Source organism: Pan troglodytes, chromosome 3 (genome assembly GCF_028858775.2).
Source record: "Pan troglodytes isolate AG18354 chromosome 3, NHGRI_mPanTro3-v2.0_pri, whole genome shotgun sequence".
NCBI lineage: Eukaryota > Metazoa > Chordata > Mammalia > Primates > Hominidae > Pan > Pan troglodytes.
In genome coordinates this window covers 104,997,788-105,024,643 of record NC_072401.2, presented here as the reverse complement: position 1 = coordinate 105,024,643, position 26,856 = coordinate 104,997,788, and the positions used below count along the sequence as shown (strand labels likewise).

Genomic DNA, 26,856 nt, shown 5'->3' with positions numbered 1-26,856 from the left:
ATGTAAAAGCACCTAACAACAGAGCTCCAAAATGTATAAAACATATATTGACAGAAATAAAGAGAACAATAGCTCTATAGTAATATAATACTTGAAGACTCCAATACCCTCCCCTTTCAATGATGGACAGAATATCTACAGAGATAGTTAATAAGAAAATAGAGAACATACGCAATACTATGAACCAACTAGTCATAACATACACATATAGAAACCATGGAAAGTGAAATCACAAATAAGAGGGGACTACTGTACACCACTGTCTTATCTGGTTCCCCAGCTTGTGGATAGCAGATTATGAGACTTTTCAGCCTCCATAATTATTTGCGCAATTAGGGAATTCGAAATCAAAACCACAATGAAATACCACTTCATGCCTACTAGGATAGCTATAATCAAAAAGACAGGCAATAACATACTGAGGCAAGAATGTGGAGAAACTGAATGCATTGAATGTGGATACATTAAATTGAATTGAGTGTAAAATGGTGCAGCCACCATGGCAAACACTTCATCAGTTTCTCAATATGTTAAACACAGAGTTACCATAGGACCCCAGATGTTCTACTCCTAGGTATCTACCCAAGAGAAATGAAAGCATAAATTCACACACAACTTATACACAGACGTTCATAGCAACATTATTTATAATAGCAAAAAAGTGAAAGCAACCTAACTACCTATCAACTCATGAATGGATAAATAAAACATGGAATTGCAATAAAATGAAATTTTATTTGGCAATCCATAATAAGAAATTAAATACTGATATGTATTATGACATAGACTAATCTCAAAACCATTATGCTAAGTGAAAGAAGCCAGCCACAAAAGACGATATACTGTGTACTTCCAATTCTATGAAATAAAAAGAGTAGGTAAATCTAAAGAGAAAGAAATTAGCTTTGTAGTTGCCTGGTTGCCTAGTGCTAAAGGAGAGAGGAAGGAGTGTAAAAGGATAATGACTGTGAAGAGGCACACAATTTCTTTTTGGAATGATGAGAATATTTTAAAATTAGATTATTGGGTTGGCTGCACAACTCTGTAAATATACTAAAAACTACTGGATTGAACATTTAAACGTGTACATTATATATCAATAAACCTATTTTTTTAAAAAAAATAGGAGTTTTATTAAGCAAAAGTCAATGACCTACGTCTTTTAAAGGAACTCTAAGGAAGAAAATTATCAAATCAGCAAGCAAAATAGTTGAAGAAACCTTAAAAAGTAACTTACAAAATAATGAATCAGTTTCTGTCTTTGCAAATGGAACTGGAATTTTTTATTAATATTTCCTTTAATTATGAACATAACTCTGAAACCATACATAAAAATTTCCTTCAGAAAATTCCGGTCCCTAGGTAGAATTCACCCCAGACTAAGAAACATGATAAATAGGATTCCAACCACATAATAAAAAATAATCCACTGATTCAGTGTTTTTAGTTGTGAGCAGTATAAACTAACTCAGATAATCTTAGTAAAAATAAATTTTAATTTATTTATTTGTGTTTGTGTGTTTGTTTACAAGAGGGTTTACTCTCTTGCCTAGGCTTGAGTGTAGTGATGTGATCATAGCTCACTGCAGCCTCAAATTCCTGGGCTTGAGTGATCCTCCCACCTCAGCCTCCCAAATAGCTGGGACTACAAGCATACGCCACCACACCTGGATACATTTTTTTAATTTTTTTGTAGAGACAGGGTCTTGTTATGTTTCCCAGGCTAGTCTCAAACTCCTAGCCTCAAGTGATCCTCCTGCCTCAGCCTCCCAGAGTTCTAAGATTATAGGCATGATACTATGTTAGGAAACTTGTAAACTTTGAGAGCTAGAAGAACAAGTGTGGGGCCTGGTAGTCACTGTCAATACATAAATCACACCTCAGAACCATTAAAGTAGCTACACTGCCACCAGAACTGCAGGGCATAGTCACTGTCACTCAAAAATGTTTTATCACCAAAACCATGTAAATGATGCTAACACTGAAATTGTTGCTTCTTCTCCCTCTGGAAATTGGATATTGATGCTACTGCCTCTCCACCCCAATGGGAATACATTCTCCTGTGTGTCTGCTGCTTTGCCTCAAGAATTCTCAATCCAAAGCCCAGAGTGTGCATATCAAATTGGGATAGCCGAAGTTAATGTGCTTGCACTTAGCTATGGGACCAACTGAAAATAAGCCTTGGGTTTTCTGCTTCTAAAATGGGAGGCAAGATCTGCTTCATAAGCTGGAAATTCCTCAAACACACATGCTGAGAATTCAACAAGAATGGCAAATATCTTTTATAGATGCCTTGAGAAAAGAAACTGTACCTAAATGTTATGTAGACGTCTTTAGTAAAATTACAGTTTACAATTTTCCTTTTATTTTCCTGTGTTAACCATATTTTCCTTAATAAGCATGTACTGCATAAGCAATAAAAATTTTAAAAAGCATTATTCTGTGGAAAAAGTGAGCATTCTATTTTAACTGAATTCACAGGAAATGTCTTTATTTTTTTCCAACGTTATTGTCACTTTGAGTTTCGAGCATGAAAAATAATTGCTACATGTTTTAAAGTTTAGAATAGGTGGCTATTGATAGGCAGATAATATCACAATTAGGGAAATTAACATAACTATTGTCTAGATATAATGTCACACTCACAAAGGTTTTGTACGAATTAAAAAGGAACTGACAAGTCACATAGGCAATTATGAACAGCCCAATCTTCCCCTAACTGAATTGAGCCTCCACCTTGTCTGAGTTTTCAGGAGGAAAATTGAAGACCTCTTTTGATTACCTATATCTTTTATTTTCATTGATCTTGTTCTTCTCAGTTTGTAGCAAGAAGCCCACAGTTTATTCTAAAATGTACTGGAAAGATTATAGAAAAGGATAGTAGTGCATGAATGCAAAGTCACCAGAATATTGTTATACATTCTGAATCATAAATCCTTTCTGTACTAGAAATATCAATTGTTGAGTTTCCTCTTCCTCCTTTTTTCAAATAGCCTGAGAATGGATGCATGTGGGCAATCCTAAGTGGCCTGAGAGGATGAGTGCATTTTAATGAATTCATCTCTGAGCACGTGTTTAAACACTAAGCTGTGGAAAGCACTAAAACATTTAAAGCTTCAGTATTGTGCTCTTAAAAGGCAGTGACCCCCAAACATAACCCTTTATTTAGCAGAGCACCATGAATTCTCATATATGCAAGTGTAATGAGCGGAGAGAGTTGGCAGGATGCATGACTGAATTCATTGATTTCAGCATATGCAATCATGGTAACAGCAAATTCTGAGCACCCAAGAAGTAACTGAGAACCTGAAATAGGGAAGGAGAAACAAGGTGGAACAGCCCAATGGTGGTTCAGTGAGGATGCTGGACTTTAGGCAAGTATGTGGGCTTTAGGCAAGAAAAATTAACTCAAAATGTTAGGTCCTAGTGGCAGAACCCAGGCGTCTCAAAGAAAATTTTGCATACTTAAAAGTTGTTTACATATTGAAAGAATGGGTGCTAGAATGCAAATCTTGACTAATATGGCTCATTATTAAAGAATAAAAGAATTTGGCTAAAATTAAACTCTCTCTGCCTACACAATAAAGACAAGAGAGAAAACAAAGAGTGTAAATTCCCTAGCCAAAGCCTTTTAATCCAAAGCCAAGCCAGAATAACATTGTTTTTTTGTTTTTGTTTTTAATGAGATGGAGTTTTCTCTGTCGCCCAGGCTGGAGTGCAGTGGCGCAATCTGCACTCACTGCAAGCTCCGCCTCCCAGGTTCATGCCATTCTTCTGCCTCAGACTCCCGAATAGCTGGGACTACAGGTGCCCGCCACCGTGCCTGGCTAATTTTTTTGTATTTTCAGTAGAGACAGGGTCTCACTGTGTTAGCCAGGATGGTCTCGATCTCCTGATCTCGTGATTCGCCTGCCTCAGCCTCCCAACATTGTTTCTTTACTTAAGAATAGTCATCCAGGCTAACGTGGTCCAAAAATTTGATACTTTTGAGTTACTACTACACAGTTATTCCATCTCACCTTACCTCATTGCTTTGTGTTGCATCTAATCCATCCCATCCTATCCATCCCATACTACCCCTTGTCAAGTGAGTGCTCTGCCTTTACCCTACCTTTACACTATCCCAGGGTTGCATCTGCAATATTAATAGTAGGAACAGCAAAGAGATAGTTGTCTGCAAGCTCATTAAAAGCTTTAAAAAGAACATGAGGGACAAATAATTTCTTAGTCCTCTGCAATTTAAAGATCAAGGTGATAGTACAGAAAACACAGATCTGTGAGGAAAATGCTAAAGTTGACAGTTTAAGTACCTCAATAAAAAATGAAAAATAATTTTAAAATCAAATGCACCATTCATTTAAAGACAAAAACTACACTGCCAATTCAAAGCCACCAAAAAATGAAAGTTACTTTTAAGAAATTGACTTTTAAATGCCAAACATATATTTTTCAATAGTTATAGTAATAATCATTTAAATGTATGATACTAAAAATGTATAACACCTTAAGTGGTTTATTTTTCACACTAAGCTCCAAAATAAGATTTTTGCTTTTGGAGGATGTGGTTCTTCTCCAAGATATGAGTCAATGAATTGAACTCTTTCCCTCTTGTGGTTTTGGTACTGCCAAAATCCAACACTCAATGTGTTTTCTTGCATCAAGGCATGAGAAAAGAAAAGTCTTAGAAAAGATACATCTAATTCCTAACTGCCTTCCACTGGCAATACTGGATATATGATACCACCTAATTGCAAGGGATCCAGAGAAATACAGACCCTGACTAGGCAGCTACTTCCCAGCAACAACTTAGCACTGTGGGGGAGGCAGCATAACCGGTGAAAATCTAGCCTTATGCTACAGATTACCTACCTGGCTACCAAATATCTATGAGCACCATTAGTGCCCAACACAGAACATACCCTGTCACATCCCATTTTTGACATTCTCAAATAGCTTCCAGTTACTTCATCCTATTCAAAGTTCAGATATCCAGCTGGCGTGTGGTCTTCTCCATCTGACCTTAATGGGGCTACTCGTAGTTCTATAATCTACGATCTAAAATGCCAAGGCATCTGTCCTGCTCTACATCTAATATACAGTGGTGGAGAAAGGGTGACATAAATAACATAAACATAATTACAAACTCAAATTCAGAAAAGGGAACAATGGAAAGCACACAGCAGGCACTGGTCTATAGCAATGACAAAGTTCTAGAGGTTAAGTATTGTGTGCATTTCCTCTCCTGGCAGTGGTGTATTTCAATATCTGAATTTAAATGGCTGTGCATCACAAAGATATATGTAGATGCAAAAATGTATATCATTAGCTTCCCTTACTGATAATGGATATTTAAACATAAAATAAGTGAAAATATTCCTTATATGGATATAAGCATAAAAATGAGGTCAAATCCTAATTATTTTTCACTATGCAAAAATTTTTGTTAATCTTCTGGTCTGTAATGTTCATAAATCAACATTCAATCACTTATACTTAAATGCTGAAAGCTGCTCTATTATCTTAGGTGTACAACTATTTTAACATGCCTTATATAAACATGGAAAAAATGAAACTCTTTAAAATAGCATATTTAAATATTTCCGAAAAAAAAATCTATGTTTAGGTTTTATAAATATGCCCACAAGAAATATTTTAGAGAAAGTTTCCTCCTTTTTCCATGAATTATGAGAAATCTTCTTTTAGGCTTAGAGCTCCAAATTTATTTAGAGTGAAATAAAATCAGACCGGGCGCAGTGGCTCACCCCTGTAATCCCAGCACTTTTGGAGGCCGAGGCGGGTGGATCACCTGAGGCTGGGAGTTCGAGACCAGCCTGACCAACATGAAGAAATCCCATCTCTAGTAAAAGTACAAAATTAGCCAGGTGTGGTGGCGCATACCTGTAATCCCAGCTACCTGGGAGGCTGAAGCAGGAGAATCACTTGAACCCAGGAGGCAGAGGTTGTGGTGAGCCGAGATGACACCACTGCACTCCAGCCTGGGCAACAAGAGTGAAACTCCAAAAAGAAGAAAGAAAGAAAGAAAGAAAGAAAGAAAGAAAGAGAGAGAGAGAGAGAGAGGGAGGGAGGGAGGGAGGGAGGGAGGGAGGGAGGGGGAAGGAAGGAAAGAAAGAAAGAAGGAAAGAAAGGAAGGAAGGAGAAAGAAAGGAAGGAAAGAAAGAAAGAAGAAAGAAAGGAAGGAAGGAAGGAAAGAAGGAAGGAAGGAAGGAAGGAAGGAAGGAAGGAAGGAAGAAAAAGAAAGAAAGAGAAAGAACGAATGAACAGCGGGCCGGCAATCAAGCAACTACTTTAACTACTTTGAAAGTTCTTTTGACCTTGAGCATGACAACTAAAGTACACATGCTAGCTGTTCTCAGGCTGAAAGACCTGTCATCCCATCTTAATTTCAAAAAGATAGCTGCCTCCTCTCGATGGCTTAATATTTCTTAGATTTCACCTTCTGATTTTTCTCAGGAATTGAATGAACTTCCACAAACACAAATCAGCCATTTATCTTTTATGCCTGTCAAAATCCATGGAATTCATGGTTCAATACACAATGTAGTTCATCTACCTTGTATGATAGCAACCTACCTCACATGATAACCTTGTAAACTATGATTATTAAGGACAACCCCTTATAGATAAGAGTGAAAGCAACTAAAAATATCTAAGCACTATATAAGTGCATTGCTAATACTCTTAAATGATCACATGAAATTGCATTGCTAAGAATGGGGTTGAGATCATTGTGATATTTCAATCTACCATTATGATCGTCCTCAGAGAATATGAGTATATATAGAATACAAAGTCCATAGAACATTCACAGTGGTCCATAATATTATACCAAGAACAAAAGAGTTTCCTTTCCATGTAGTCTTAGAGATTGTTCAATTTATGCATCTTATCTATTTTTTGTAGTTCAACTTTATTTTAATAAAATCAGAATATTCACAGCACATGCATTGCTAGCATCTGAACTAATATAATAAGCAATTACTAAAGGTACAGTGACTTGAGGTGCAATCTTTACATTCAGCAAGTTTAAAACCTTACATGATTTTGAAATCTTATTTATTAACTGAAAATACTGCCTGCTGATAAAACTTGCTCAAACGCTATTACTGAATGTACAAGTCACTGATTATGCCAACTAAATTGCCAACTAAAGATAATCAATCACATTTGAGGATTGCAATGTGCCAGACATTCACTGAAAAAAATACATAAAATTCAACAAAACTCACACAACAAACATCTGAAAATCTGGACACTTCGTATCAGTGTGGTGAAGTGTTTCATTAATATCTTAAGACAAGTGTATCAATACCTTGGCATGATTTAATTTCAAGTCATCAATTTTGTTTTTACTAATATCAGAAAATTATAGCTATACTGCCAATGCCAGGTCTGCTTAATTTGACTTGAGTTTAATATGACTTAACATTAAAAGCTCATAGTACCCTGAAATATATAATTTCATGAATATGGTGACATTCAACATTCAAGTGCCATTGTGTTTGTACTGTCTTTTAGTCAAGTTTCTTTAAACTTTCAAAGAATCACTTTTAGGCTTACAAATAAATATTTGTCAAAATGTTCAATAAATATTACATAAAACTATCAGCAAAAAGTATCTAGAAATCTGTCATGTGCAAATAGTTTTCTTCCCAATGGTCCCAAATAAATTTTAGAAATCTAGTCCCATCCCCTTCCCAGACAAGCTGTGTTCAACAATCTCCAAGAGACAAAATAAGATTGGAAGTTTAAGGACATGCACACAAGACAAGAGAAGACCTATATACATATATATCTGAATGTGCAATAAAAGAAGTACTTTGTACAAATTATGGACAATAAGTATAAGGGCCTAAACCTAGACTAATTGAAATAGCACCATGACAAATGACCTCAATACTGTCAAGTGTACCTACTTAATAAAAGTTCTAGAACAAGGCACAATACACTTGAAAATCTACTGCACTTTAGGAAATTTTTGCCATTTTCCTATGCCACTGTAAAAAGACTGAGCGCTTTAATCACCACATTCTGGCCACAAAATTAGAACAGAATTCAAAGTGGCAGAGGCATTTTAGTGGTGAACAATGCTCATCTTTGGCCAGATTTAACTTGACTATAAATACAATGGAAACCTATGCAACTAAAACTGCGCTGTAGAGTAAATTGACACCTTGTGCAATTATGTACATATTTCCAACCTGTGTGAGCTTAAAGATTTCAGTTAGTTACTCTTCTGGAGCCATTTTTACAAAGTCTATAGTAAGCCAGTTTAGCATCTCAACTCAGCTTGAACAATCATGTGAATCAGCATTTAAAGCAAAGCCGGCTGCATAATTCTTCCTGTTCATACCCTCTTGACCAGAAAACATCAACACTAGCATGTGTTATTAGACCAAAAATCATCCAGGGCCCTAACGAGGGTTGGTCATTGCTGTGGTCCCCATCTACCATTTCAATTTCATTTATGGCAGGCATTTAAAAAGTCTAAGCAGATGAGTTCTCCTAAAAACCTATTTCAAGTTACCAGACCTTTAAGCATTCCCTGTAATAGTATGCCCACATTTGGCTAGCTCATAGTTAATAATCTGCCTAAACACTGAAAGAGGAGTTGCTGTATTTACTTGAGTTAACTTTGAAGACAGTGTTTGAATGTATGCATGTATTCATACATCACCTCATCGTGACTGGAATGGCTTGTTTAAAGGCTGTGAGGTTACAAATACCTATCCAGGACAGAGTGAGAAAATCAGAACTTTAACTTAATACAGTTTGCAGCAGTAGAAACTAATTCCATTAATATACTTTACAAGATTTGTTGTTTGTTTTCCCCCAATTTTCAAGTATCAAAAAGCCCTAATGGAGGCTACCAAATAGGTTTATCCTTAAAATATTTATGGATGAATCGATGGTTCCTTTTAAGTTGTATCACACCTGTGTCCCAAGGTTTGACTTCAGCCCAAGTTCAGTAATTTTGTCAAAACAATTGATGTATTGAGCCAACAGGACATCAAAATAAAAAGTTATCTAAAGTTAACATTAACAAACAAACGATCCTCAGTCACAAAATTATAAATGCAGTTTGGGTTGGAGGTAGGCAGGAGGGGAATTAATCCAAACAATGGCAATGAAGTCTTCAAACCACCTTCCGAACAAAGTTGTTAATTGTTCTTTTCATTTCTTCTTGTGGAACCTTGAGCTCCCTTAAAAAAGAAAAAATTAGTGGAGAATCACAGCTGGTAATATACTGCGAGTTCTTCAAGCTACACAAGGTATCATCCAGCTAAGTTACATATGGTTTCCATATTAGCTTGTTTGGCAGGGTGACCTACTGCAAAGCAGCCTCAGTTACCCACCAGTCAACTCTCTGGGAGTTATAATTTCCTCCATATCTATTAGTGTTGCAAAAGCCTCCATAGCCACCTCCGCCAAATCTTCTGCTGCTGCCGTGGCCACCTCCACCACTGTGTCTGCTGCTTGCATGGCTGCTGCTGAAACTGGAATGGCTGGCACCACTATTTTGTCAGTAGCCTCTGGCACCAAATCCTCCACTAAATCTGCCACTCTTAGAACGTCCACAATTACTACCCTGGTAGTGGTGTTCATAAGCCATATTTTCTAACCAAGATGGCACTTCTTGTTTAGCTTCAACAAGAAGATGCAACAAATCCTTAGTGATATTTATGTTCCTCTCATTAAAGAACGAGGTGGCCAGGCCAAGGTTTTCTACACATCTTGTATGGCCAATGCCATATACATATTCTTCAATATCACTTGGCAAATCAAAATTGATAACATGTTCCACATTTGAAATGTCCAGTCCTCTTGCTGCTACTGCTGTAGCCACTAGCATTGGGCTTTTTCCTGAGGGTAACTGGTGAAGGGCTTCTTCCCTATCCCTCTGAGAATGATGTCCATAGATACTGGTACATGACTATCCTTCATGGTATAAGATATCCTCTAGAGAATAAAAACCCTTTTTGGTCTCCATAAACCTAAGGTTAGTGCATACTTGCCTGGGATCAAGTGGATGTCTTAGGAGGTCAAGCAGAAACAACTTTGTCTGATTCTTCCACCCAAACAACTTTCTTTGTGATGTTCTCAGAGGTAGAGCCAAATCCTCCATACAGCCAATAAGATATTAATATATTCATTGAAGAAATCATGAGCGAGCATCTGTATGTCCTTAGGCCAAGTAGCACTAAACATCATAGTTTGGTGGACACCCTTTGGAGGCATGGTATCTTGTTCAACTTTTCTATGTATCTGAGGCTCAAACCCCATATCCAACATCTGATCAGCTTCTTCTAACACCAAGTATTCATAAAAGTTTAATCCAATCTTTCCTCTTTCCATCATATCCACTAGATATCCTGGAGTGGCTAGTAGCAAGTGCCATCCACCTTCTAAGACTCAAATCTGCTGAACAATAACAGCACCACCATAAATCACGCAAGGAGGAACTCTAGATCAGTACGAAAATTTTCTTGCTTTCTCATTGATCTGTATTGCCAATTCTCTTCTTGGGGCTAATACCAAGAAGATTGGGTATTGTTTGCTGCGCCCTCACCTTTAATTTTCCTTCATGGCCCTCAAAGCCTCCTTTGGACCATCTGAATACATCTGACTCAACATGGGCAAGAGAAATGCTGCAGTTTTCCAGACCCTGTTTGGGCACAAGCCATCAAGTCTCTTTTCTCTTTTCTAATAGTAACAGCATGCTTTTGCACTGGAGTCAGGCTAGTATAATAACCTCCATGTTTCCCATGATAGTTTCTCCCATCTCAACATCACTGAAACTTTCAATATGTGGAGGACAATTGCTGTCTGTTGCCTCAACTAGAATGTCATCGTATTTCTCAAAATTAATCCCAGTGTTGCCTCCAGAAAAGAGTTCCTGTTCCAAGCATTCACTTGGTGGGAGTGGTTTTGACCAATCATCTTCATCTTATTTGTCACACCAGTGACTGTTTTCACCACATGCTGATTTGCCAAAGGCACTTCTGTCACCATGGCTGCCAGTGCCATCATAATCACTCCATCCACGATTATCAAACCCTCCCCTTGATCCACTTCCATGATCTCTGAAGAAGCTAGACTTAGTGCTTGAATCATTAGGAGATTCAAAACTGCTGTAGGCATCCTTATCTTTGCTAGAACGCCACCCTAAACTGTCTTTATGGTAGAATCCTTAGTAGCTGCTCTGTTCCTCAACGAAAAGGGATATAGTGCCCTTTGCTGGCTGTACTTCCCCCACTCTGATTATCTGAATAGGCCAGGTCTAGGCCAGCAAACTGCTGGTCCAACCCAAGCACATTTTCAATCACCACATGACTCATCCCTGAAGAGTACCCAGGAGTCTTCCACTGCTGAGCTAATATGTTTGTTTCACCGTGAAGGCCCTCTCATGAAAGAACTGTAGCTCTATTTTATCTGTCTTTAACAGAAAATATGAGTAAGAAGGCAAAACAACTATGTTCAGTTTAGTAAGAGTTGTTAAAAGTTAACATTTATTTTGTCAAATATAATTTATTATCTTTAATCAGCCTCACACCTCATATTACCAACTTAAGCATTTAGTCAGTATTTTGAAAGTCATACATGGCTTATTAAACACAACTTAATGAATTAGAGTATTATCCCAATCTTATAAATGAAGAAATTGGAACAGAAATTTTAAGCATCTTGCCCAAACTACAGTTTGCTACTCATGAAACTAAGCTTTGCATCCAGGTAGTTTGACTCTAGAACCTACCCATGGCTTTAACTAGTAGTTTCTGAGATGCAGCCACATGAACTTGAAGTAAATGCTATGTTTATCCACCTATGACTATCAATAATAACCCTAGGAAACAAACAAGTGTTTTGCGTTCTGATGTTTTAATCTTTAAAGCATAGATATTATGCATTTCGTGTAGTAGTTTTGAAGTAGATGAACTACCACCTATAAGTGTTTTTTTGTTGTTGTTGTTTTGTTTTGTTTTGTTTTGTTTTTGAGATGGAGTCTTGCTCTGTTACCCAGGCTGAAGTGCAGTGGCGTGATCTTGGCTCACTGCAAGCTCTGCCTTCCAGGTTCATGCCATTCTCCTTCCTCAGCGTCCTGAGTAGCTGGGACTACAAGGCACCCACCACCATGTCCAGCTAATTTTTTGTATTTTTAGTAGAGACGGGGTTTCACCATGTTAGCCAGGATAGTCTCGATCTCCTGACCTCGTGATCCACCTGCCTCGGCCTCCCAAAGTGCTGGGATTACAAGCGTGAGCCACTACCTGGCCCACCTCTATGTGTTTTAAAGCACATAGTGTTTTCAGAGAAGAGGCTGATCAGATGAATGCTTAGACATTATACGAAGCCTGGTTACCATGATCAATTAACCCCAGTTCTGGTTCTTATTCTAAGCCTTAGGGTGTCCCAGTATTGATTCCAAATTAAGATAGTTAAGCAATATTAACAAAGTTCCCAAGAAACTGGAGAAAATATCAGAATACTGACTAACTAGTATATTGTCTTCCTACATGGAAAGACAAATTTGAGAACTTATGAAAGAATAAGTATTATTATATAGTCATTTTCATTTATTTATTTTTTATATATTGTTCCTTGGATAAAAATTCTAATCTATGCCTGACAGACTTGATTAATATTGCATCTATCCTTGATGAATCTATCTTGTTGAACCATCAAAATGCAAGTTAACCTCCAGTTACATTTGTGAACAAATAATTTCACTACAGTATAATAAATTATCAAAGAATATATATATAGAGAGGGAGTGCCATGAGAGCAGGTTGGGGAGAGGACCTCTGCTTATCTCAAAGAATTGGTAGGAAGGAAGAGATAAACAGGGAATAATTTTCACAAAGAGATGCTTGAGCTAAATCCTAAAGAATAAATACAAATTATCTGAAGAGAAGAAAAAAGGCAAGCACCGAGAACAGAGTATGCAGGAACAAGGAAGCCTAAGTAATACATAATTTTTTTTTCCACTAACTGCTAAATAACTTTCGAAGTTAAGAAAGCTAATGGTATATCATTAGGCACCAATAAAATTATCTTGAGATTTGACAATGCCAACTGAAAAATTTCTTCTGCAAGGCAGAGCCAGTTACCTTTTATAATATCAATTTAGATACACACAAATAAAGACATTCTCATGTCTTCCTCGCATTCTTCTCAGGTTCTCTCAGCCAGCCATCAAAGTCATTTGACTGGACACTAATCTGATTACAAATGATCAAAGCCTTTCCTAACTGTAACACATCAGATCAAACTTGGTGTGCAGTGTGTTTCCTGAATCATTATTAGCAATGAAAAAAATTTTTTTTTAATTTCTACTATATACACAAGCTAGTACATAATATTTTGGCCCAGCAATACTAATGCAGTCATTTTTATTTCAGGAAGGCTTTTGATGAAATATTCAGCTTTGTTTTATTACCACAATTTTTAAAGCAATGTGCTCAGTTCATGTCTGAGACTTACCACTTCAGTTCAGAGAGGGAAATGTGGGAAACAATAAGGGTCAAGTATGAGTGGAGAGATAAAGGGCTTGAGGTACAGGGAGGGGAGATATAAAGATCAAGAACTGAGTGACACCAAGTTCAGAGTGAGGGGCAAAGTTGAAATGAAGATTATGTATGGAGTGTAGACAATCCCCTGTCTCAGAACACTGTCTACTGCTGGTAAGTAATTACTGACCACGGAATGACAAAAAGAACTCTGAAGCATTTTTCCATTAACAAAATATCTTCCCATGTTTGTTAGTCATTAATATTTTAAAGTATACACAGTGCAAAAATAACAACAAAAGTAGATAAAATTTTGCTATGAAACTATATATAAACTAGTGTAGCTTTCCTGAAATAAAACTATTTTTATGTAGATATTACAGTTTGATGTTCGATGAGGTTTTTTAAACAGTGAAGTTGAGCACAGAAGCAAATAAGTTAAGCAATACTAATACTTTAAACAGAATAATTTCCATTTCAATAATCTTATCCTATACATAAGGTAATTTTTTAATTGAAATGGATTTTGTCCTTATCCCTACCTTTGAATGAATCCCTTCCATTTTCGCTTATAACTGAGAAGAGAAAATCAAAGGAAAAATAGAATCAAACAGTAGTAAACAGTCCGAAGTAAATGTTTTCATCTGTAACAAAAATAAAAATAAAAAAGAAGAAAAAAAAAGAATTAATAAACTGTCTGCCACCTCCCTTAAAAAAAAACCCTCTGGTATTTATTATTATTTTATTTTTATAATGTATTGTTCACTCCCTTTACACCAGGGCTTGTGCCAAGCACCAGAAATACCGTGAAGAATAAAATATACTGAGAAGATGACTTCACAGAATTTATAGTCGAGTAAAGGAGATAGTACTCAGATAATTACATGAACACGGAATGCAGATGCGTTCAAGAGTTGTAAAGGGAAAAATCAGGATAAGAGTGCATTGCAGGGAACCATAAGCCAATTTATGAGACCAGGGAGACTTTCCTAAGAAAGGGACATTTAAGAAGAAACCTAAGGTGATCCTAAAGTTGAGATTATCCAGAAGAAAAGAGATTATGTTTCTAGACAGAGAGAAAAGTATGTGCCAGTGCTCTGAGATGGGAGCTTGTCTTGTTTGTGAAAATAAAGTAGGTTAGCAGGGCCCCAGTATAACCAATCATGGAGTATACCATGACAGAAAGGCAGGGCCATGGGGTGCTTGTTATACTTCTGCCTATGACCATAAGCAATTGCACTATTGGATAGAAAACAGCTCACAAAATCTTACATTGACCTGTGAAAGGGAGATGAGGCCAATTTTCTATGGAATTCTGAGCTTATCAATTTGCCTTTGATTCCATAGGAGATTATTTTTTACATAGAGCAATTAACAGGAAACAGTAACTAGAGGCTACAGACCAGCAGACGCCACTAGTTTCAACTAACTATAAATAAGTACCTACCAAGAACATCCAATTTCCCACAACTCTACAGAGACTATCTTGTCAAGGTTATCATGCTGTAGGTCTGATGATTACTTACCTTCTATGACAACTCAGCAGCATTTGTCAGAAATAATCACTTCCTTCTTGGAATGCTTCTCTCGACTCATAACACTTCACCATCCTGGTTTTCTTCCTACCTCAATAGCTACTCTTCCAAGTCTCCTTGATGCTCCCTTTCCTCTGCTCCAACTCTCAATGTTGAAATGCATCTAAAGCTCAACCTTTTCTCTTCTCTATCTACACATTCTTCTACTCAGTCCCATGATGTTAAATGTCCTTATCGCCTAAATCTTTACCTCCAATTCTGATGTCTCACAGTTTCAGACTTACATATACAACATGATGTCTCCACTTCGATGCAGTCTTTACACAGTCATCTCAAATGTAACATGGCCAAAGGGACCTTAATTTCCCCAACGTAGGGTAAGACCTAAAATTTCAAGTGCTGCCTTGACATTTTTTAGCTTTACAGGGCCCGAAAGGCCTATCTGTGAGTTCTCTTGCTGTCGCCAGATATGCCCCTACTCAGTAGGAAATGTTCTCTGCCCAGCTAGTTCTTCTGTCAGCTGTTGCATCCTACCCTGTCCTCAACCTAACAGGTTTAATCTCCCGGCCAACCCATACAATTACTCAAGCAAAGCAATCCAATCCTTCTGCAGGAACCAGGGGACATCTCACCCTCCCATTACTAACAAAGCCTGCCTCCCACAGCCCAGTTCACTCAGCTCCTGAGTGCAACACCTCTGTGGCCCTTTACAGCATGCAGTGTGTTGTGGCTGGATGATCTCATCTGTCCAGTGTCAGGGGTTGTGTGCTTGAACATCTCCTACAATTTTGGGCACGAGACTCCTCCTTCACCAATGGGATGAATAGGAAGTGGTCATAACACCCCAAAACTAATTTTTCCTCTGATCTGCATCTTAATACATGGTGCTATCATTCAATAAGCTGTTTAAGCAGATAAATTCTCTTTCTTATCTTTCTCTCTTACCCACATCTAATCAGTCTGAAAGCCTTTTCAACTCTGCCTCAAAAACATAATCCCAAACTATCTGCTTCTCTCCATCTGCATTACCTTCTATGTTTACCTAATGTTATCTCTCATCAGAATCGCTACAGGGACACCATAGCTGAATTCTCAGCCTTTACTTTTACCGTGAACAATTCACTGTTTACATAAAAGACATTTTTAAAAACCCTAGTAGTTTTCCATTACGCTTAAGATATGAATTCTTTCCCTAGCTTATAAAGTCTTAAATCATTTAATTCTGCCTGCCTCCTTAACTTATCTTGCCTTATGCTTCACATCACCCACTCATTTCAAGCACATTCAACTTCTTGTTTCCCTGGAACAGGATAAACTGATTCTCCTCTTTGGCTTTTTACACTAGCTGTGTTTTCTGCCTGAAAAGGGGCTTCTTCTTATCTTGTTATGGCTAGTTAATTATTATCATTCAGATCTCAGTTAAAACAAGAGCTCCTCTTAGCTATATGTCCTTATCTATATCATATCACCTTTTAATCTTCTTCATACATTTATTGCCATCTGTTATCTGTTTACTTACTTACTCATTTACTTGATATTTTTGCCCTCTACCAGGCTGGAAACTGGGGAGAGTCAATGCCTTGATTGGCTTATTCACCACTGCAATCTCAGTATCTACAGCCATGATAGACACATAATGGGAAAATAATATATAATGGCTAAAAGAACAAATGAATGAATTAAACAAAGTAATGCAATAATTAAAGCATAAATGTATGATTTATACAGGCCATTATTCAAATCCCATTAGCTATTTTGTGGAGATATTAGGAATTAAACTAGATATAATGAGTTTTAAATTTCTAAACATCTTCTAGAATATACTACCTACATAATAATATAAACTACTATCAAACCGTTCAGTTGGCTTCTCAAAAAAATCAGGAGACAACACAGAAGAGAAAAGTAAAATTAGAATCATAAACTCCAATTCACTCAGATCACTTAATTGCTAGACATTTAAAAAAAAAGATTGAACAGAAATTGCATAACTTCCTTTTCAGCATCTAGTTCAAAATCTATTTGTTAAATAATAGCAAAAAAATCTATAAATAAGAAGCATTTAAGAGATAAAGTCTTCACAATTTATTTGACTAAGTTGTAATCTTATTGGCTATTTTAAAGCATATCTCTCAAACTAGGCTTAAGGCTCACTACAAGTGTGTAGAAATATACGAAAGTCATAGTACCATTTCTCATGTCAAGGTGCTTGGAATCACAGTAAAGCAACTTAATATGCAATTTTAAAAAGCTGAAACAGAATTTAACTTGCCTTACACTTTTGAGCTGTTATACAAATGCTATACATTTTACATTTTTGGAAAATAGTAGTCTCTGACAGTTACTTATATTTCTGTGTGGTCAGTGATAATATACCCTTTGTCATTTCTAATCGTGTTTATTTGGATTTTAACTCTTTTCTTTTTTATTAGTCTAGCTAGTGGCCTATTTTATTATTTTTTTCAAACACCAACTCCTGAATTTATTGATCTTTTGAATGGTTTTTCGCATCTCAATCTCCTTCAGTTCAGCTCTGATTTTGGTTATTTCTTGTCTCCTGCTAACTTTGGGATTGGTTTGCTCTTGGTTCTCTAGTTCTTTTATTTGTGATGTTAGGTTGTTAAATTGAGATCTTTCTAACTTTCAGGTGTGGGCATTTAGTGCTACAAATTTCCCTCTTACCACTGTCTTAGCTGTGTCCCAGAGATTCTGGTATGTTTTATCTTTGTTCTCATTAGATTCAGGGAACTTCTTAATTTCTGCCTTAATTTCATTATTTATCCAAAAGTCATTCAGGAGCAGGTTTTTAATTTCCATGTAATTGTATGGTTTTGAGCAATTTTCTTAGTCTTGATTTCTAATATTATTGCACTGTGGTCCAAAAGAATGGTTGGTATATTAGTTCTTTTTTATTTGCTGAGGATTGTTCTATGTCCGGTTGTGTGGTCAGTTTTAGAGTATGTGCCATGTGGTGATGAATATATATTGATGAATGAAGAATGTATATTCTGTTGTTTTGGAGTGGAGAGTTTTATAGGTGTCTATCAGGTCCATTTGATCCAGTGCTGAGTTAAGGTCCTGAATGTCTTTCTTAATTTTCTGCCTTGATGATCTGTCTAGTCAGTGGGGTGTTGAAGTCTCCCACTAGTATTGCGTGGGAGTCTAAGTCTCTTTGAAGGTCTCTAAGAAATTGCTTTATGAATCTGGATGTTCCTATGTTGGGTGCACATATATTTAGGATAGTTAGATCTTCCTGTTGAATTGAACCCTTTACCATTATGTAATGCCCTTTTGTATCCTTTTTGATCTCCGTTGGCTTAAAGCCTGTTTTTTCTGAAATTAGGATTGTGACCCCTGCTTTTTTCTGTTTTCCATTTGTTTGGAGATTTTCCTTCATCTCTTTATTTTAAGCCTATGGGTGTCATTGCATGTGATATGGGTCTTTGGAAGACAGCATACAATTGGGTATTGGTTTTTTATCCAGCTTGCTACTCTGTGCCCTTTAATTGTGGCATTTAGCCCATTTACATCAATAACATGTGTCTAATAAACTTTTGTTAACAAGAAGAAGATAATTTTATTATGAAACATGATTTTCTCCATGGACTTGTGTATAACACTTAAACAAAACATTTATCAGAAATAGGTATTGAGCATTTTTCTCCAAAATTATTCCCCTCTACACTATCCCCAGTGTATAACATATATGACAATAGAAAGTGCTTGATGATTTTAGGTTATAAGAGTATGTCAAGTCCAACTTTTCATCAAAAATAAAATTCAACATTGGACTCAAGACTTTAACATTTAAAAGTAACTGCTTTGAACTTCCTTTTCTGTGTGAGATTTGAAATTTTTACGTTAGTTTAATGCTATATAGTACTCCACTGTATGTGTATGCCATACTTTTATCTATGGTTGATGGGAATTGAGGTGTTTTTAATGTGGACTATTACCAACAGTGATGCTATGAAATAGTCTTATACTAGGTTTTAGATGCATAGGTCATAGAGTTGTAGGAAATATGCATGTTCAGCTTTAGTAGGTATTGCCAGTTTTCAAAAGTGGTTGCAATAATTTACACTTCCACTAACACCATATGAAATTCCAATGGCTCCACATCTTCAATTACCTTTGTATTGCTGTAATTTTCTATGTTAGTCATCTTATCAGATGTGTAAAAAATTACATTGTTGTTTAAATTTGTGTTTTACGGATGACCAAAGCTAAGCACCTTTTAAAGTTGCTCACCTTTTAAAACAAGTATTGCAGCTTAAGGTGGATCACCTTTTAAAACACTTATTGTACAAGGTTACTCACTTTTTAAAACACTTACTACACCAATGGCATTTGATGATCAAAGTTGAGCACCTTTTAAATATTTATTGGCCATTTGGAGCTATTCTTTTGTGAGCACTTAACATTTTTGCTCATTTTTTTAAAATTGGATTACTTGTTTCTTCTAATTGATATGTAGAATATTTATATATATATTTAAGTATGAATGCTTTATCAGTTATATACATTTAAGTACAGTCTTCCACTATGTCACCTGAATTTTCTGACATTTGAGTGATATCTTTTGATGAACAATAGTTCTCAATTTTAATGTACTACAATTTACCAATCTTTTCCTTTATGGTTAGTACAGTGTCCTCCAAATAAACAATTGCCTACCCAAAACCCATGAGGATATTCTTCTTCGATTTCTTTTAGAAGTCATTGTTTTACTTTTGACATGTAGATCTACATTCTGTACAAAATAATCTCTGTGTATAATGTGAGATAGGTATCAAAATTCATTTTTCGCACATATTTAATTGCTCAAACATAATTTATTTAAAAGACCAGCTTTTCTCCCACTGAATTGAAGTGGCATTTTGTTTTAAATCAGGTGGCAGTATGAAGATGTGCAGGTGTTTTTCTGGATGCTATTTTATTACATTGGTCTGTTTGTTTGTGTTTCATTATCACAATGTCTTGATTACTGTAACTGTATAGTAAAGTACTAATGTGTTAGTGAAACTCTTCCAACTCTTCTTTTACCTTGTAAAGACTGTCTTGGCTATTCTGAGTTCTACAAAGTTTTGAATTAGCTTTGCATTCTCAACAAGAAAATCTGATCAACTTTGAATGAGATTGCATTGAATGTTAAGAATAAATTTGAGCAAAGTTGACATCGGAACAATATTGAGTTTTTAATTCACAACCACTATATATATGTCCATTTACTTAGGTTTTCTATTCTCCCCAATAATGACTGATATGTTTTCTGTGTAGAAGTAATTAAATTATTCATAATACTCCATTTCAGATGCTATATTGATGATATGAATTTTTAATTTTATCCTATCTCCTCTGGTATATAGAAACACAATTGATATGTGTATGTTCATCTTGAATCTTGATGACTTGCTTCTTCACTCATATGTTCTGAAAATATGTCCATAGATTCTTTAGGGTATTCTACAAACAGCATCAGTCATCTGCAAATTGTGACAATTTCATTTCTTCCTTTCCAATTCTTTAACATTTCATTTTTCTCTTGCTTTTTTTCTTTCTCCATGTCTTATTTATTTATCTTAAAATATCTAATTGGCAAATAAAGATTGTATATATTGAAGTTGTACAACATGATGATTTCATATACATATACATTATGCACTGATTGTCCCAATCAAATTAATGCATCCATCAGTACTCATGTTGTACAAGAGATCCCTAAAACTTAATTATCTTATAATGAAAAGCTTGTACCTTTAATAAACTTCTCCCCTTTTTCCCCACTTGCCAGGCCCAGACAACTACCATGCCACTCTCTCCTTCTACAAGTCAGACTTTCAGAGATTCCAAGTATAAGTGAAATCATTCAAAATTTGCCTTTCTATGCCTGGCTAATTTCACTTAACACAGTGTCTTGCAGGTTCATCTATATTGTCACAAATAGCAGAATTTTCTTCCTTTTTATGGCTGAATAATATCCCATGGTATATACCACATTTTCTTTATCCATACATTCAATGATTAACACTTTGATTGTTTCCATATATTAGCTATTGTAGATAGGGCTGTAAGAAACATGAGGGTGTAGATATATCTTCCAGATACTGATTTAATTTATTTTAAATATAAACACAGAAGCGGGATTTCTAAATCATATAGTAGTTCTATTTTTAATTTTTTAAGGAACCTCCATACTGCTTTCCATAATAGCTGTACTAATTTGCACTCCCACTCAAATATATGAAGCTTCCCTTTTCTCCACACCTTTGCCAACAGTTGTTATCTCCTGACATTTTTATATTAGCCATCCAACAGGTGTAAGATGATATCTAATTGTATTTCTCATTTTAATTTTTCTGATGATTAATTATGTTGAGCATCTTTTTGTATACCTGTTGGCCATTTGTATGCTTTGGAAAAATGTCTGTTCATTTATCCTATGCTGATTTTTTATAAGGTTGTTTGTTTTCTTGAGTTGTGTGAGTTCCTTATACATTTTGGAGATTAATCCCTTATAAGATACATGGTTTGCAAATATTTTCTCCCATTCTATAAGTTGCCTTTTTATTTTATTGTTTTCTTTGTCATGCAGAAGCTTGTTATTTTGATGTAGTCTCACTAGTTTACTTTTGCTTTTGATAACTGTATTTTGGGTATTATATTAAAAGAATCATTAATAAGACCAATATCAGAAGACTTTTTTCCCATATTCAGAAGTTTTTTGGTTTCAGGTCTTATATTTAGATCTTTTATCTATTTTGAGTTTATTTTTATATATGCTATAAGATAAAGGCTCAATTTTATTATTTTGCATGTTGATAATTCAGATTTTTTCTGTGTCCTTTATTTAAGAGAGTTTCCTTTCTTTGTTGTGGACTTTTGGCACCCTTGTTAAAGATTAGTAGACCATATATGTATGGGGTTATTTCTGAGCTGCCCTTTCTGTTCCATTAGTTTATGCATCTGCTTTTAAGCCAGAACGATACTGTTTTGATTACTATAGCTTAGTAATATAGTTTGAAATTTGGGAGTGTAATGCCTCCAGCTTTGCTCTTCTTTTACAAGATTGCTTTGGCTATTTGGAATCTTTTGTGGTTCCATGTGGATTTAAGGATTGTATTTCTATTTCTATGAAAAATGCCATTGGAATATTGATAAGAATTGTATTGATTTGTAGATCACCTTGGGTAATGTGGACATTTTAATAATATTAACTATTCTTATTCATGAAGATTAAATATATTTCCATTGATTTGTGTCTTCTTCAATTTCTTGTATCAATATCTTATAGCTTTTAGTGTACAGACCTTTCAGCTCCTTCACCAAATTTACTTTTAAGTATTTTATCTTTTTCATGTGTTTGTAAATGAGATCATTTTCTTAACTTCTTTTTCAAACGGTTCTTTGTTAGTGTATAGCTATGCAACTGATTTTTTATATTAATTTTGTATCCTGAATATCAAAACCAGATTAAGATGCTGCAATAAAAGAAATTACAGGCCAAAATCCCTAATGAACATAAATGCGAAAGACTCTCAACAAAATATTATCAAAGCAAATTCAACAGCATACTTAAATGATCATACACCATGATTAAGTGGTATGGAAGGATGGTTCAGCATCACAAATAAATGTGGTAAACCAATTGACAGAATGAAAGACAAAAAACATATGATCATCTCAATAAATGCAGAAAAAAATTATTTGACAAACTTCAACATTATTTTATGATTTTAAAAAACTCTCAATAAATTAGGTACAGAAGGAATGGGCCACAAAATAATAAATGCCATTTTTGACAAGCCCTCGGCTAATATCATACTCAATGAAGAAAAGCTGAAAGCTTTTCCTCTAAGATCAAGAACAAAACAAGGGTTCCCACTCTCACCATTTCTATTCAGCACAATGCTGAAGGACCTGCCTAGAGCAATTAGACAAGAAAAAGAAACAAAAGGTGACCAAATTGGAAAGGAAGAATTTAAATTGCCCTGTTTGCAGATGACATAATCTTATATACAGAAAATCCTAAAAGCTCCACCTAAAAAACCTTTTAGAATAAACATTTTTTTTACTATTTTTTACTAAGAATTCTAGCAAATGCTCAATAGATCTACAGTACGTACAATATACAAAATATGTGTTAATTGCTTGTTTATGTTACCAATAAAGCTCTAGTCAACAGTAGGCTATTAGCGATTATGTTTTTGGGGAGCCAAAAGTCATATATCAATTTTTAACTGTGCAAGGGGTTGGTACCCCAACCTCCACATTGTTCAAGAGTCAACTATAATGATAGTGAATTATTGTTTTGCTCCCATTCCAGAAGAGAGGGTTATAATCATCATTGAACATACTGTACAGGACCCTTGCAATTACATTTCACCCACTAAGTTAATTGTCCATTAGCTTGTAATATATATGGTTATCATCAGTTCTTTTAATAGTTAGCCTAAAAATTACAATATTCATCCTTGACTTATTAATGTAGTATTTCTAGAGAACACAGAGATCTTATCTTAATTTCATTTACCCCAAAGCTGAATTTGGTGATGAAACCAGGCACTTCTGATGGCTGAGGAAGAGCAAAATTTCAACTTGACAATCACAGATGACTGCTGAAGCAGATACAACCACTGAGGCAAAAATCTGATTGCAAGGAACCTGAACTCCCTGACTTGAACACCTGCAAAGGACAGGGATTGGGGCCCTTAGGTACACTACTCTGCACCCAGGAGTTACAAATCACTAACACTCCGAACTGTGACTTTTCTGGTGCCCCATTCAGGTGTTTTATATGATGTATGTGGTTTTTATTTGCTCTGTGGGCTTGCACAAGCCACCCTAAGACCTTCATGGTAAAATTTCAATCCTGTCTCAAATTGACAGTTTAAACCCTTAATAAAGCCTTATATTTTAAAGCACACATACACACACATACACATACATGTCAGGCCTCTGAACCCAAGCCAAGCCATCGCATCCCCTGTGACTTGCACGTATACGCCCAGATGGCCTGAAGTAACTGAAGAATCACAAAAGAAGTGAAAACGCCCTGCCCCGCCTTAACAGATGACATTCCACCATTGTGATTTGTTCCTGCCCCACCTTAGCTGAGTGATTAACCCTGTGAATTTCCTTCTCCTGGCTCAGAAGCTCCCCCACTGAGCACCTTGTGACCCCCGCCCCTGCCCACCAGAGAACAACCCCCTTTGACTGTAATTTTCCATTACCTTCCCAAATCCTATAAAATGGCCCCACCCCTATCTCCCTTTGCTGACTCTCTTTTCAGACTCAGCCCACCTGCACCCAGGTGAAATAGACAGCCATGTTGCTCACACAAATCCTGTTTGCTGGTCTCTTCACACAGACTCGAGTGAAATTTGGTGCCATGACTAGGATCGGGGGACCTCCCTTGGGAGATCAATCCCCTGTCCTCCTGCACTTTGCTCCGTGAGAAAGATCCACCTACAACCTCAGGTCCTCAGACCAACCAGCCCAAGAAACATCTCACCAATTTCAAATCCGGTAAGCGGCCTCTTTTTACTCTTTTCTCCAGCTTCCCTCACTGTCCCTCAACCTCTTTCTCCTTTCAATCTTGGTGCCACACTTCAATCTCTCCCTTCTCTTAATTTCAATTCCTTTCATTTTCTGGTAGAGACAAAGGAGACATGTTTTATCCATGGACCCAAAACTCCAGCGCCGGTCACGGACTGGGAAGGCAGCCTTCCCTTGGTGTTTAATCACTGCAGGGACGCCTCTCTGATTATTCACCCACGTTTCAAAGGTGTCAGACCACGCAGGGACGCCTGCCTTGGTCCTTCACCCTTAGCGGCAAGTCCCGCTTTTCTGGGGAAGGGGCAAGTACCCCAACCCCTTCTCTCCATGTCTCTACCCCTTCTCTGCTTTTCTGGGGGAGGGGCAAGTACCCCTCAACCCCTTCTCCTTCACCCTTAGCGGCAAGTCCTGCTTTTCTAGGAGGCAAGAACCCCTAATCCCTTATTTCCACACCCTGACCTCTTATCTCTGTGCCCCAATCCCTTATTTCCACACCCCAACCTCTTATCTCTGTGCCCCAATCCCTTATTTCTGTGCCCCGACCCCTCTTCCCACTTTTCTGGAGGGTAAGAACCCCCGAACCCCTTCCCTCCATGTCTCTATGCTCTCTTTTCTCTGGGTTTGCCTCCTTCACTATGGGCAACCTTCCACCTTCCATTCCTCCTTCTTCTCCCTTAGCCTATATTCTTAAGAATTTAAAACCTCTTCAACTCTCACCTGACCTAAAATCTAAGCGCCTTATTTTCTTCTGCAATGCCGCTTGACCCCAATACAAACTCAACAGTAGTTCCAAATAGCCAGAAAATGGCACTTCCAATTTCTCCATCCTACAAGATCTAAATAATTCTTATCGTAAAATGGGCAAATGGTCTGAGGTGCCTGATGTCCAGGCATTCTTTTACACAACAGTATCTTCTTAGTCTCTGTGCCCAGTGCAACTTGTCCCAAATCTTCCTTCTTTCCCTCCCGCCTGTCCCCTCAGTCCCAACCCCAAGCATCACTGAGTCTTTCTAATCTTCCTTTTCTACAGACCCATCTGACCTCTCCCCTCCTTGCCAGGCCAAGCTACATCCCAATTCTTCCTCAGCCTCCGCTCCTCCACCCTGCAATCTTTTTATCGTCTCCCCTCCTCACACCTGGTCCGGCTTACAGTTTCATTCTGTGACTAGCCTTCCCCCACCTGCCCAGCAATTTACTCTTAAAAAAGTGGCTGGAGCCAAAGGCATAGTCAAGGTTAATACTCCTTTTTCTTTATGCCAAATCAGAAGCGTTTAGGCTCTTTTTCATCAAATATAAAAACCCAGACCAGTTCATGGCTCATTCGGCAGCAACCCTGAGACGCTTCACAGCCCTAGACCCTAAAAGGTCAAAAGGCCATCTTATTCTCAATATACATTTTATTACCCAATCTGCTCTTGACATTAAATAAAACCCCAAAAATTGGAATCTGGCCCTCAAACCCCACAACAGGACTTAATTAACCTCACCTTCAAGGTGTACAATAATAAAAAAAAGTTGCAATTCCTTGCCTCCACTGTGAGACAAACCCCAGCCACATCTCCAGCACACAAGAACTTCCAAACCCCTGAACCGCAGCAGTCAGGCATTCCTCCAGAACCTCCTCCCCCAGGAGCTTGCTACAAGTGCCAGAAATCTGACCACCAGGCCAAGGACTGCCGGCAGCCCAGGATTCCTCCTAAGCCACGTCCCATCTGTGTGGGACCCCACTGAAAATCGGACTGTTCAACTCACCTGGCAGCCACTCCCAGAGCCCCTGGAAATCTGGCCCAAGGCTGACTGACTCCTTCCCAGATCTTCTCAGCTTAGCGGCTGAAGACTGACACTGCCCGATCGCCTCGGAAGCCCCCTAGACCATCACGGACGCCGAGCTTCAGGTAACTCTCACAGTGGAAGGTAAGCCCGTCCCCTTCTTAATCAATATGGAGGCTACCCACTCCACATTACCTTCTTTTCAAGGGCCTGTTTGCCTTGCCTCCATAACTGTTGTGGGTATTGACAGCCAGGCTTCTAAACCTCTTAAAACTCCCCAACTCTGGTGCCAACTTAGACAATACTCTTTTAAGCATTCCTTTTAATTATCCCCACCTGCCCAGTTCCCTTATTAGGCTGAGACACTAACTAAATTATCTGCTTCCCTGACTATTCCTGGACTACAGCTATATCTCATTGCCTCCCTTCTTCCCAATCCAAAGCCTCCTCTGCGTCCTCCTCTTGTA

General features: G+C 37.1%; 1 pseudogene; it reads right to left on the bottom strand.

Annotated features, from left to right (window-relative positions):
- Positions 1–9,346: 9,346 nt before the first annotated feature.
- Positions 9,347–11,357, bottom strand: LOC744928 (ATP-dependent RNA helicase DDX3X-like; annotated as a pseudogene).
- Between the last annotated feature and the right edge of the window lie 15,499 nt (positions 11,358–26,856).